General features: G+C 36.4%; 3 protein-coding genes across 3 annotated transcripts in view; 2 read left to right on the top strand and 1 right to left on the bottom strand.

The window, feature by feature from the left end:
- LOC134854323 (uncharacterized) overlaps positions 1 to 13,044 on the bottom strand; it is a 348,488-nt gene that overhangs the window by 230,211 nt on the left and 105,233 nt on the right. The window lies entirely within an intron of this gene.
- Positions 9,742 to 13,044, top strand: part of LOC134854321 (protein rogdi homolog) — a 438,231-nt gene continuing 434,928 nt past the window's right edge. The window contains exon 1 of the mRNA XM_063870529.1: positions 9,742 to 9,772. The gene's annotated coding sequence lies outside the window, so the exon portion shown is untranslated. The remainder of the gene's footprint in view (positions 9,773 to 13,044) is intronic.
- The window catches only part of LOC134854315 (uncharacterized), a 315,313-nt gene continuing 312,012 nt past the window's right edge, over positions 9,744 to 13,044 (top strand). Inside the window, exon 1 of the mRNA XM_063870520.1 lies at positions 9,744 to 9,771. The gene's annotated coding sequence lies outside the window, so the exon portion shown is untranslated. The remainder of the gene's footprint in view (positions 9,772 to 13,044) is intronic.

Here is a 13,044-nt window from a genome sequence, read left to right as displayed (position 1 = left end):
CTATTCGCACAGCTGAAGACGTTGAACTCTCTATAACTAGACTAGACCAACTAACTAACGCATTACAGCTCAAAGACCTAACTAATGACGGATTCTCACATCTACTTAATCACATAATCGAACGAAAAATTAACCAGCCTCCTTTTGCACGCTACGATCACAGTCATTCCCTATATGGAAGACTAGCCTTACGACACAAATCCAGCAGTTAATTCACAACTAACAGAAAACTTTTTCACCAAAATTGATTATATTTTCGACCAAGATAGTTTTAAAAACAAGTTTGGCCATAAATAGATCACGCACTACAAAATTTTAAAGCAAACAAGTCATATTTCATTAAATTTGATCATTTTCAACTCAGCTTCAACTTTCTCGTCCCATGAGATCAAGACTGAAGTTATGCAAGAAGTTATGCTAAAATCAAAACTAACTCATACGCACACTTACTATCCATTCATACCAAGCCACTTTTCACAACCCCCACCCCCACAAAATCCTCATCATCGATATCTTTTATTAATTCAAAATACACCTCACCCTTTTTTCTTAATTTTACTCACTGTATTAAAACAATCAACCCTCACGGCATCCTCAGTAACTATGACCCAGTCCGGCAAGTGTATAATTTTGTCCATCTCACAAAAAAATTCCCCGTTGAAAACTCACGTCCCATTATCATCCTGCATGAATATATCCAGCCTGTTGAAATACGCCTCTTAAAAAATGTTTTCAAGATAAAATTCAACCACAAAATACAACCACAGTAACTCCCGAAGAGAAAAAAATCATTCGAGCACTGGAACTTCGTTTGCCACTCCTACGAACTAAAAATGTAAAAAGCCTGCTTGCAAAACATTTTAAGCATTCACCCACGATTAAAACTAACTTCCACATTGGGTTCTTTTCTGAACCCGACCCCCGGTAAGTACGAATATATATTTTTTACCCATTTAATATTAATTTTTTCACTCAACAATTTTTTTTCAAAGTTTCACCAATTTTCTTTTAGACATCACCAATAAATTCTAAAGAGCTAGCAAAGATAAATTGAAGTTTTATTAAATTTTTCCAATAGATAAAGCTAACTACTTGCCGTAAGCTCTCGAAATGATGTAAAATATACAACTCAGCAGAAAATAGATTATTAAAAATAAGAAGTAAAACTTCTAATTGTTGTGATAAACTTATTGAATAGATTTGGTATGGGAGGAGGACGAGTCAAGCAGAAGAATGCAAAGAACCTCAAAGATGACTGTCCGAAGTGCGACAAAACAACGACTGGTGGAACATCTATTGGATGCGACTCTTGCGATTCCTGGTGGCATCCGGTATGCGTCAACCTCACGCAAACAAAATCGATGTTATATCGAAAATACCTGCCTGTAAATGGCACTGTCCGACATGCCTACCTGCTGTTGAAACTAAACAAAGTAATCTGCTGGATCAAAAGAAATTTCTTGAGGAGATTCAAGAAATAAAGCAAGCCGTTGTTGCTAACGCGCATGACATCAAAGATTTTTCACATGCCAATCAAGATATTGGATCAACAGGTCAAAGAGCGGCGCCATCGCAAGACTTTGTAAGCAAAAGGTTGCGTTTTAAAGGTGTCACTGAAAGCACAAGCATAAAGCGTTTTCAAAGACAAATGGATGGGCAAAACTCGGTCCAAATCCTGCTTCACTCTCTCGACCTCAAGGTGCCTGTTGTGAATATAACAAGGTTGGGACGATATAGCGCTGACAGAAAAAGGGCAATTATTGTTGAATTTAATTGAAACTGGGACGCCAAGTTAGTTCTCCACAAAGCTAATGCTTTCAAACTCTACAACACATCAGGTGTATTCGTAAGCAAAGACTTGTCAACAGACAAACAAAATCAAGAAAAACAGGCACTGAAACAGAGATATGAACTGAATAAAAGTGGTGTTGACAAATCCACGCTGAAAATTGTTAATTTCCGCCTTGAACGAGATGGAACAGTTATATCAAACCTTTGACTAGCTCCAAAAAAATGTTAATAAATGTTAGATCACTCAAAAAACCACACTGCGTTGAGTGTCCAGCTGCTGACATAATTGCAACTGATATTGATATGTAATTTGTTACTGAAACATGGCTCAATTCAGAAGTAAACAACAACTTTATCAAATTCGATGGCTACAGTGTTTTGCGGTCTGACTGGACAACAAGAAATTCTAACAAACAAAATTACCGAGATGGATTCAGAGTATGCCAGTTTTTTCCCTATGGGTGTGAAGATTTTGAAATTCTCTGGTTCTTGTTCATTCTGAACCACAGAGTGAACGTTTTTGCACTGTTGTATCACCCCCCAGATGCTACCAATGAAGATGACTTATCTATCCATATTTCCAGTGTTGCTGATTATTCATTCAGATCATTGTCTTGCTCAGGGATTTTTCTGAGCGGAGATTTTAATTATTTCGATATAACTTTGTGATACGGTTTCAAGCAGGTTTTTAAAGCATTTACACAAGGACGCACTCAGCTTTACCGAACTCTCACGTCATTTTCATCTCCATTCCAAGATGTTTAAGTGAGTAGTCTCACCGTGCCAACTGATCATCTAGTTGTAACTTGTTCTCCTTCAAACAGACCAGAAAACCTCCGAAAATCAGTAATTTTTTGTGACCGGCTGGATAGGAATCGACAATCTTTCAATCTTGCCTTGGATAATCAAGATTTCGACTATATTCTGGAGTACACTAATGTTGACAATGCATTGGATGAACTTAATCGGGTTTTGATGGTTGAACTTAACCACTACTGTCCGTTAAAAAAAGTGAAAATGAGCACCAGAGACCCTTTTTATATCACCCCACTAAGAAAATTTCTTACCAAGCAGAAAAACAGAGCGTACTCTCTAAAAAAATATCAGAAAGCTGCTGAATTGGAAGCCAAAATAAAAAAATTGATACGCCATAATCTGAGAAATACGAATCGTACAGGCTCGAAACACTGGTGGCGTGTTGTAAACCAGACCACTGGACAAACCAAGTCAGATTCGGCGACATCTGACTTTACTCCTGATGATATCAACTATGTAGAACCAGAAATTATAGAAAGTCACAACGGAGCTTACCCAGCCTTGACTCGAAATTTATCACAGTCTGAGAAAACTCAAAAAAACTGCAGTGGGGTTTGATGGCATTCCAGCGTGGGTCTTCAGCAAAAATGCCCATAACTTAGCTCCTAGTATTCAACACATCAAACATCAGTTGTAGTCTAGGTGTAGTTGTTGTAGGTAATATCAAGTCAGCTTTTAACGTTTGTAAATTAAAATTGACCCTTTATTACGGGGTAACTCATGTTTATTGGGACAAGCCTCTGAGAGGTCTCGGAATATAAGCGCTATTAGTACGGTTCTATAACTTGGCATACAAACACTGATATTGCTACGAACCATTTGACCGGAATGAAATTTCGGATTCCAATTGATTTTCCATTGATTCTTCCAAATAATGTCGCGACCGCCCAAATAATTCTTCCAACTAAAGCCGCTAATGATTCTTCCAAATAATTAGTAGTAGTAGTAGAAGTAATATGAATTCTGTGGGTCACACAAGGGGTTTGGACCCCGTCAGTTTCTCGTTTCATAAAACAGTTCTGTTTCTGCAGTTGTTCGCCGTACAATCGCACGCTAGTTTCCAAGTTCACTGTCGCTCTCCTTGTATTGCACAAATTTTGACCAGAAGATTTTTAGAAGTCGTTGTCTCAAGCCAATCCCTTCTCTTAAATCGATTTTTAACACATTCGCAAGTCGACAGGTTTGGTACATGAAGTTCTGTTCGCATTTGGCTTTCCTTGGACGTCTCACCTGAAACAAATTTGCGTGCGAGAACTCTGTGTAATTTGGTATGTCTAAATTACATGCCTCATAACGTCTCAAAATCAATTTTGAAAGCAACAGCAAGTTGTTTAGCTGAATATACATTGGCAAAGGAAGAACCCCCAGTATTTTCAATTTTTCTTGTATGGGACACTATTAACGCAAATCCGTTTTACTGCTCTTCGCTGAATCGTCTCTAATTCGTACATTACGTACTTATTTAAACAAAAATACGGACTTGCGTAAAGAAAGTGACCCTTTATTTGATTGCAATGATTCTTCCAATGATTCTTCCAAATAATGCCGTTAAAGCCAGAAGGACCAAGGCACTGGTGAACTCGCTTGACTTCATCATTCCATCACAGTTTCATCACAGTTTCTTATTTTTAGTATATCTGATGTTATTTTCAGATATTAGTTTAATACTTTTCTTTTTCTTCTATACAATGTTTTAAATTAGTGATGAGTAGTAAATTAGGATAAGAACTAGCCTAGTTATGTGAGATTTATTTGTAAATTAAGATAAAAACTAACTTTTTATGTGAGCTTTATTTGTAAACTCCACAATTTGCCAGTTAACTCGCCCACATGTCATGCACTACTTTCCACAATTTCGCCTTTAACTTGGGAGCTATCGCTCATCGTCAGCTTGTTTTGTTTTAAGTCTAACCTAATTTTTCACACAACCAATTTAAATTTCTAGCGATCAGTCGGTTCATTTTAATGTCTTATTTTTAATTTCGCTTTTAATCGCCAACATGTTTGACCTCGAAACTTTCCGAAATTTGAACAACGAATTGAAATACGAGCTGTATAAAGACTTGATCGAAAATGTTACTTATTTTAAACGAATTATCGAAAACTTAACTGTATCAACGAAAGATGAAGAAAAAGGAAACAAACTTATTGATCTAGAGAATTTTAAAAACACGGGCAATTCGAAAATTGCAGAAAACAAATTTGAAAATGAATGGAGCAAGATTGAAACTCGGAGCAGAAATCAGAACAAACGAAGCGAAAATAACCAAGAAAGCAAGAATAACCAAGAAATCAAAATACAAGCAACCAATATTCAAGAAGAAAAATTCGACCAACAACGAAAACATTTATTTTTACCACGAGAAGGAGAATATTCTGGCGTATTATTGGGAGACTCAATTGATAACAGAATCAATGGGGAACAAATATCGGAAAATGTGTTGGCGAGAGAATTTGGTGGGCACAAAATTTCTCCATTGCTGGAACGCGTGAGAAACAGTAAATCGCGACATTTTAAACATGTAACTACGCTAATTGGAATAAATGACTGCCTCTCAAATAATTTCGACGCGAAGGAAGCCGTGAGTAGCTTAAAAAAACTAATTTATCTCGTAAATCATAAATTCTCCCCAGAAACAATTTCACTATGTACTGTAACTCCCTTAGGCGCTTTTAGAAAAAATTTTAATCCAAATATACAGAAGCTAAACAAGCAAATTCCTAATTTAGTACGGAATGTAAAGGACTTGGGCGAAGTAAAATTGGATATTTTAGACATAAACAAAAATTTTAGTCAAAATACCGATGCGCTTAGCTCGGATGGTTTGCATCCTTCTGATGGGGGTGTTGAATATTTGGTGCAAAATTTTAGAGATTCTTTTAGAGGTTCTGATATTAATGCAAACACATGTGAGATTACAACCCGCCCCAGAATGAAGCAAACCCAACAATCATCAAATTTAGATCTAAAAACGGCAGAAATGATACAATTTTTCCAAAACGGTGCAAAATTCTTTAGGAAATACTAGTTTCGCATTTTTTCTTGGTGCAAACTTTGGCGATTATTTACTTTATTTAATTATTTATGCTGAATATTAAATTCTGGTTGTTTTGTGCAATTTTTCTAATTTCCAAGGCTCAGATGGAAAATATAGAAAAACCATTGTTTACTGGGGCTATCTAAGCTGCCATCAAAAGATATTATCATCGAAATGTGGGATAAATGACCGGAGAGCTACCACACTGACTCATCTTTTCCTTTTTGCGTTGTTACTGACCCAAAGTGGGGATGTTGAAAAAAACCCTGGTCCTATTGAAACCATTGAAACAGTCTACGGCATCTGCTCAAAAAATTGTGCAAATCTTAAATTTGTTCATTTGAATTTTCAAAGTATTATTAGAAAACGGATGCAATTGAAAAAATTACTTGATGATATGGGCGAAAATACAATTATAGGAATTTCCGAAACGTGGCTTAAAAAAGAAGATAGTGACACTTTATGGAATCTCCACCCTAGAACGCATGCGATGTTCAGATATGATAGGCAATCAGCGGTAAAAAAGAAAGGCGGTGGCGCTTTGTTATATATACCAGTCAAATTGGCTCCGAAATTGAGGCCTGATTTAAATTTATTTGATAAAGAAAAATATGAGTCAGTGTGGGTTGAAAGCAAATCTACATTTAACATTTCCAGAAAAGAAAAATGTTAGTTAATTTGTGTTATAATCCAAGCAGATCAAACTTTATTGATTTTTTGGAACAATTAACGGTTAACATAGATAATGCATTTTCAGTTTCTAATAAAATTTCGCTTCTGGGTGGTTATAACATAAATTATCTGGATAGCAAAATAAAAGAAAATTTAGATTCTATAATTATTCCATATGGATTGAAGGTTTTTTGTCCAAACGATGAGACCATAATTAGTTCCTCAACTAAAACTCATATCGACTACATTATCAGTGACTATGAAACAAACGGCATTGAATTTTGTTTTGATACACCTTATAAAACCGACCATTTTGCTTCATTTATTTTGACGGATATAAAATGCGGCAAAAGTTTACCGAGGATAATTTCGACTTTCAATAAGAAAAGTTATCAAAAAAATGAATTTTGCAATACACTCTCCGCTCTTCCTTGGTATCTTTTATATCAATGTACAGATGCACAAAACATGTTCTCGACAATGATTTATTTATCTTCTAGTGCTCTTCAGCAACATGCTCCTATCGAAAAAAAATTTGTTCGTAATTTTAAACCAAAAAATGTGTTGGAAACGGAGTGGTTCGATTCAGAATGTCAAAAATTGTTGATTAAGAAACAGAATTCACCCAGATCATATCGCAGTCAACGCACAAGCGATAATTGGTCAAAGTACCAGTTTTTACGTTATCAAATGAGCCAATTGATTAGAAGTAAACAACTCGATCATTCAAAAAATTGTTTTTCACTTCTCAGCACTATCCAACAAAAATGGAAATATATTAACCAAGTGAGAGGTACATGTTCTGGCAACAATCGAATTACAGTTCTACGAAATTCCTTCAGTGAAATGATAACCCAAGACAAAAAAATTGCCAATCATTTATTTTATATTTTTTGAAACTTAGGCGAATTTTTCGGCGCTAAAAAGCCTCCGAATTACAACAAATCTGCCTCTGAATCTGCACCTTTCCATTTTCAACACATTACAGTGAAGCAGTGCTTTGATATAGTTCAAAAAATCAATGTTAGAATACCCCTCGGACCTTGTACCGTATCTGCTTGGGCAATCATTGACGGTCAATCAGTTATAGTTCCACATTTAACTTTTGTCATAAATACTTGCTTAGATGAGAACATTTTCTCGATCGAACTGAAAAAAGCACACGTAACCCCTTTGTTTAAAAAAGATGACCCAATGGATGCAAAAAAATTATCGGTCAATATCAATAACTTGTGCTTTTTCTAAAATTTTTGAAAAAATTTTACATGCCCAATTAACAGAACATCTTGACAAATTTCAAATACTGACACCATTTCAATTCGGATTTCGCAAAAACACTTCAACACAAGATGCTCTTGTTTATGTGACAGAAAGTATTCGAAATCAAATAGATTCAAAAAAAAATCGTATATGCAGCTTTATTAGATCTGTCCAAGGCTTTTGATTCTATTTCGCATGAAGTGTTAATTGAAAAAATGCTTTCTGTCGGTTTTTCAAATGGAGCAAATGCTTTAATTCCTAGCTTCCTAAGCAAAAGTATTCAAAGAGTAAACGTCAATGGAATCTTTTCAGACTGGATTGAAATAAAACGAGGTGTCCCACAAGGAACGGTACTTGGTCCGTTGTTGTTCAATTTATATGTTAATGACATACAAGAGATTATATGAAGGTTGTACTTTAGTTCATTATGCTGACGACTGTATGGTTTTTTCCTCTTCTACAATTTCTGAGGATGTTTTGAATCGATTACAAAAATCACTCAATAATCTAACGGAATTTTTTGCAGAGAGCCAATTGAATCTGAATGCATCTAAATCGGAATTTATAACATTTCGTCAAAAACTGATAGCAAAAATGTAGATACTGATACAATAGTAATTAATGGGCATTATGTAGCCAAAAATCAGAATGAAAATATTTAGGCCTTATTCTTGATTCAAGTTTATTTTTTCATGCTCAAACCAAAACATTTCTCCAAAAAATGGCACAAGGAATTAAAACTATAGATACAATTGGTCAACAACTGCCGACAATATCATTAGTTGCCTTGCTTCATTGTCTTGTTTTATCACATTTATATTATTCAGCAATATTTTTAAAACAAATTAAAGCTACTTTGATGCTATCTCTAGAGAAACAGTTGAACTGGGCGTTCAAAAGAACATACTTCAGATCGAAATTTAAATCTTTTCCCTTCTTCGCATTAGCAAATCGTTCATTGGAATCGAGAAAAGAATTGAGTTAAAGTGTGTAACATACTTATACCAATATCTTACAAACAAAAAGAAGGCTTTCAAAATACATTGAGACTACCGACTGCCAATTATAGGCTCAACAAAAGAACGAAACAAATTATTATTTGACAAAAATTGTTCAACCGCTTCTTTACAAAAATCATTTTTTCATTTGACTTCTAAAAAATGGAATTCACTGCCCATAATTTTGCGCAATTTAGAAAAATCGACAACAGGATTCAAGAAAAAATTGAAAGAATTTTACGTAAGAATTGAGAAACAATCCAATATGTACAAATACAAATACGTGGCGTGATTTCCGTTTTTGCTAGTTCTATATGTTTTAAGAATGCGTTAAAATTGTAAATTCAAACAAACGTTTTCGCACATTTTGTGCATCTTCAGGTTTTAAAAATTCTAAACTATCTGTACAAAATCATCAAAGATCATCAAAAGTGTCACACACACATCAGTACTTCAAAATTTTAAAAATTCAACCAATCAAAATTTTACAAATATCACTGAAATTATGTAACAACTATTATGTAACATTTTAAAACATTTTGTCACAAATTTCTGAGAGTTTTCTTCATTTTTATTTTTACATTTTTGTTTTGTGGCTAATTTTTATGCTAACATGTAAGTTGTTTCAAAATTTTGTTGTTTTAGCTAGAATTTTTCGATTCTGGAACTATAGCCTTTGTGTCAGCTCCCTACTTCTAAACTCGTCGCGCGTGTTAATTGCCGGTCTCTCTTTCTTAATGTGCAGCGCCTCTATTGTAAGTAACTTGATGCTGCTGGACGCCTGATCGATTATTTGCCAATTAAACTCAGACTTACCACGCTCACTACCACACTGCCTTATATGCTGTCCAACTGGGGTATCCTCTTTTCGGTGTTCCTCAATCCTTGTGGTGAGATGTCGGACCGTCTGGACAACATAGATGGATTTGCACCCACAACATTCAAGTCTGTACATCACTTTTGATTTCAGTTCACTGGAAAATGAGGATTTTAGAGAGGGCATACAAGTTTTCAATTTCCTCAAGTGTTCAAGTCAAACTATATGTTTTAATTTAGTTTAATTTTCCAGACATTGTTTGAAAGAGAATCTGTATATACTCTGTATATACGCTGTATAATTGGACTATCTAAAATTGTTTGTAAAGTTTTAATACCAGCTCGTTTAGCCTAATTGTTGTGATAAACTTATTAAATAGATTTGTTATGTTTGATGTTTGTGCCTGTATGTGGAGCGCCCTCTTAGGGATTTTAGAGACAGGTCTGTCAAGTGGCTTTCTGTGGGGAGGTGGGGAACTGGAACTGGCTTGAGAAGTCTGGTGGTGCGCCGCTGAACCTACTGAGCTCGGGTGAGATTGTTCCTTGTTTTTGATTTTTAACCTTTATGCTGCCTTTTAACCTTTTAAATTAATTTAGTTGTCTTTTTTTTTTATTTGCTGATTTGTAAAATTCCCACTAACCGCTTATCATGGGTTAGTTCAGTCCCCTAAAACCAGTCAAAATCCTTTTTTTTTACCTTTATGCTGCGTCAAGATGAGGAAAAACAACAAAGAGTGTACAAGCAAAGATTGCTTAAAACCTTCAGGACTGATAAATTGGATTAAATGTGATTGTTGTTCTAGTTGGTATCATATCAGGTGTGTAAATATTTCTCTTAGCGACTCTAAGAAAACCCAATGGTTTCAGTGTCCTTTATGCGTTGATGTAAAATCTGTTAATAAAGCAACAATAGGTAATGATTTAGTGCTAGACAATTATGTTAATACAGCCATCTCAAATGTCCGAGTACTCAAGAGAGTACCAAAAGACTCGCGTGTTCCCTTGGCGGAAAATCTGTCGGACAAAATAAACGACATTGTCTACAATGTAGAAGATGTTACAAAATGGCTAATTTTTTTAACGTCGTTCTTGTTTTTTTTGGAGCAACCGAAAAGAAGTGGACGCAAACAGACCACAAGCATGAGCTCTTTGATAAATAAAAAAATTCGAGCAAATGACGTGTCACTTCCAAAACCCCATCCCCAAGTTTCAAGCCCGCCTCTGAGTGACCTCGAGCAGAGAATAAAGTTAATAAGTAGTAAGCTCGATGAAGGAAATGTAAAGGGAGGAATAAGGCTTGCTGCTTCGGATGACAAAATAACTCCTTTTTCAACTGATAACTATCAAAAATTGTTATCTAAGCACCCGCAGCGAGCCAAATTTGCAGCTCCAAATCCAGAAAAGTTGGATAGTTTTTTCGTAACCGATTTCGACCTATACAAAGCGATAATGTCCTTTCCAAACGGATCAGCAGCAGGTCCTGATAAAATATTTCCTCAAATTTTTAAAGATCTTGTTAGTAAGTCGAATGGCAGTGCAGGACTTAACTTTCTGAAATCGCTTACTAAGCTGATAAACCTCATTGGAGATGGCAAAATACCGGAACCACTAAGACCTTTCTTTTTTGGCGCAAAGCTTATCGCCCTCATAAAAATAGACGGAGGGTTGAGACCGATTGCCATAGGCAACACGCTGAGACGTATCGCGTCTAAATGCGCTGGAAGCAAGGCCCTCTCCGAGCGACAAAATTTTTTCGGAAACGTACAGGTAGGATGCGGTACCAAACGAGGAGCAGAAATAGCTGCGCACTCGTTTCGAAACCTAATTGAACGCGACGACAATCCAAAATGTACTGTTCTTTTAAAACTAGATTTTAAGAATGCCTTTAACTCTTTAAACAGAGAAACAATGCTGAATCATGTTTTTTCAAATCGCCCCGAATTATATAATTACACCCATTGCGCGTATGCTAAACCTAGTTACCTTTTTTACGGAAGCTCTGTCATAATGTCAGAAGACGGAACTCAGCAAGGTGATCCTGAAGCCCCACCCCTTTTGCGGAAACAATTCATACACTAGTCAAACAGTTGGAGTCGAAAATTAACATCTGGTATTTAGATGATGGGAATTTAGCCGACGACTATAAGGTAGTACTCCGGGACCTTAAAAACATTCTGAAATCGGAACAAATTTACGGCCTGAGCTTAAACACTGAGAAGTGTGAACTTTGTTTTTTGGGACCGACTACTAGTACACAGTATAATTCAATTTTAACACAATTTTGAAAAATATGCCCCAAAATAAAAATAAAAACAAAAGAAGAACTCCTCATTTTAGGATCTCCAATCGGCGAACTTTGCCGAAAAGAATTACTCGACGAAAAAATTAGGGAGCTTGAAAAAATCTCGGATGTCATTGACAAACTAGACGCCCATTATGGTTTTTACCTCCTGAAAAATTGCTTTAGCATGCCAAAACTCCTATATTTTTTGCGTACGAGCCCTTGTTTTTTGCAAAATGATTTTTTGGAACGCTACGATAAATTACTAAGAAATTCGTTATGCAAGGTCACTAACGTGAAAATGGATGATAACCAGTTTTTACAAGCAGTTCTCCCGGCAGCCAAAGGTGGCTTGGGCGTTTCTTCCGCTCGTCTACTCGCTTTACCCGCTTTCTTAGCCTCAGCAGTAGGAGCAAAAGATGCCTTGAGCGAAATCTTTGGTTTGGAGCATGTGGATGGAACCTATGATGATGCGCTTAAACGGTGGTTTGACCTTGGAAAAATTGAAATGGCTCCGGAAAATGAAATCCAAAAAAAATGGACGGAGCCAATTTTTGACAGCGAAATTGCAGACTTGATTTTACGACTCGAACCAACGGACGTGAAAAGGTTCAACGCGTTCCAAGATAGATTTGGATCCCAATGGTTGAACGTCATCCCCTGCAAAAATTTAAGGTTAAAACTGTCGAACCAACAACTCAGAATTGCGATAGGACTTCGATTAGGATCAAAAATATGCGAACGGCATAAATGCGTGTGCGGAAAAGACGTTACCGAGGATGGTTGGCATGGTCTTTCTTGCCTCAAAAGTGCAGGGAGATTCTCTAGGCATGCAAACCTGAATGCCCTTATAAAGCAGAGTCTATCATCTACTCACATTCCGTCTGTTTTAGAACCACGACACCTCTACAGGACCGATCAGAAGCGACCAGACGGTTTGACGCTCGTTCCATGGGCTGATGGTAAGCAGCTCTTGTGGGATGTAACGGTAGTAGACTCCTTAGCTCCTTGTAGGATTAATGCCGGGTCTGTTTGTAACCCTGGTACGGCTGCCGCTGAAGCGGAAGAGCGAAAAATTGACAAATATAAAGATCTTGTAAATGATGGATATCTTTTTCAACCGCTAGCTTTTGAAATTCAGGGCGCGGCCGGCCCCAGCACAGAAGTTTTTTTGAGCAAGCTTTGTAAGAACCTAAGCATATGCACTGAGGAACCAAGAGCAGGCAGCTTTTTAAAACAGAGAATCTCCCTGGCAATACAGATTGCGAACGCCGCTTGCGTACTCGGAACAATAAATGACAAAATAACTTTCGACGAAATTTTTTACTTGTAACACTTGTATATTATATTATCTCGTGTCGAGTTGCGTGTT

The sequence above is a fragment of the Symsagittifera roscoffensis genome, chromosome 9 (genome assembly GCF_963678635.1).
Source record: "Symsagittifera roscoffensis chromosome 9, txSymRosc1.1, whole genome shotgun sequence".
Classification (NCBI taxonomy): domain Eukaryota; kingdom Metazoa; phylum Xenacoelomorpha; order Acoela; family Convolutidae; genus Symsagittifera; species Symsagittifera roscoffensis.
The sequence above is the reverse complement of the archived record's forward strand: the minus strand, read 5'-3'. Positions and strand labels throughout refer to the sequence as shown.